The sequence below is a fragment of the Brassica rapa genome, unplaced genomic scaffold, assembly GCF_000309985.2.
Source record: "Brassica rapa cultivar Chiifu-401-42 unplaced genomic scaffold, CAAS_Brap_v3.01 Scaffold0015, whole genome shotgun sequence".
In the NCBI taxonomy this organism is placed as follows: domain Eukaryota; kingdom Viridiplantae; phylum Streptophyta; class Magnoliopsida; order Brassicales; family Brassicaceae; genus Brassica; species Brassica rapa.
In genome coordinates, this window is record NW_022609961.1 from 181,531 (window position 1) to 182,500 (window position 970).

Genomic DNA, 970 nt, shown 5'->3' on the forward strand with positions numbered 1-970 from the left:
TCAAATTTCCGCGCTTGTGTGGTCTTGGCCTGGTTTCATCCGTCTTCCAGTTGCTCTTTTGATTACATCTCAAGAGTGGTTGGAAAGATTGATATTAGCGGGGCAAAGGAACATTCGGCGTATGAGTGGTGATTGGATAGGTAGTGTTTGTAGGCTCTGTGCTCGTGCACCCAACTACAGACCAACTATCCTCCTCAGTTTCTTCACTAGCATTGTTTTATGCTTGTTGAACTGATCCGGGGCCTGTGTTGCGTACCTATCTGGAAGGAATTGTTAAGCTTTGCTTAATATGTTGTGTGTGATATCTTCTTCAGTTGGGAAGTCATGACCACATAAGCCGGCACTTGTGATCCTTTCGTCTTTGCATAACTTATGCATTGTTCGCAAAGGTGAATAAGCTGTTTGCGGGAATATGATGTGGTCTGGACCTGATTTATGAATGCTACCTGGTTGATCCTGCCAGTAGTCATATGCTTGTCTCAAAGATTAAGCCATGCATGTGTAAGTATGAACGAATTCAGACTGTGAAACTGCGAATGGCTCATTAAATCAGTTATAGTTTGTTTGATGGTAACTACTACTCGGTAACCGTAGTAATTCTTGAGCTAATATGTGCAACAAACCCCGACTTCTGGAAGGGATGAATTTATTAGATAAATGGTCGACGCGGGATCTGCATGTTGCTCTGATGATTCATGATAACTCGACGGATCGCATGGCCTTAGTACTGGCGACACATCATTCAAATTTCTGCCCTATCAACTTTCGATGGTGGGATAGTGGCCTACCATGGTGGTAACGGGTGACGGAGAATTAGGGTTCGATTCCGGAGAGGGAGCCTAAGAAACAGCTACCACATCCAAGGAAGGCAACAGGCGCGCAAATTACCCAATCTTGACATGGGGAGGTAGTGACAATAAATAACAATACCGGGCTCTTTGAGTCTGGTAATTGGAATGAGTACAATCTA

At 44.1% G+C, this 970-nt stretch overlaps 1 non-coding gene across 1 annotated transcript in view; it reads left to right on the forward strand.

The window, feature by feature from the left end:
• The first annotated feature begins 443 nt into the window (after positions 1-443).
• LOC117129545 overlaps positions 444-970 on the forward strand; it is a 1,806-nt gene continuing 1,279 nt past the window's right edge. Inside the window, exon 1 of the ribosomal RNA XR_004453183.1 lies at positions 444-970. This exon is cut by the window's right edge and continues 1,279 nt beyond it. This is a non-coding gene — a ribosomal RNA (18S ribosomal RNA).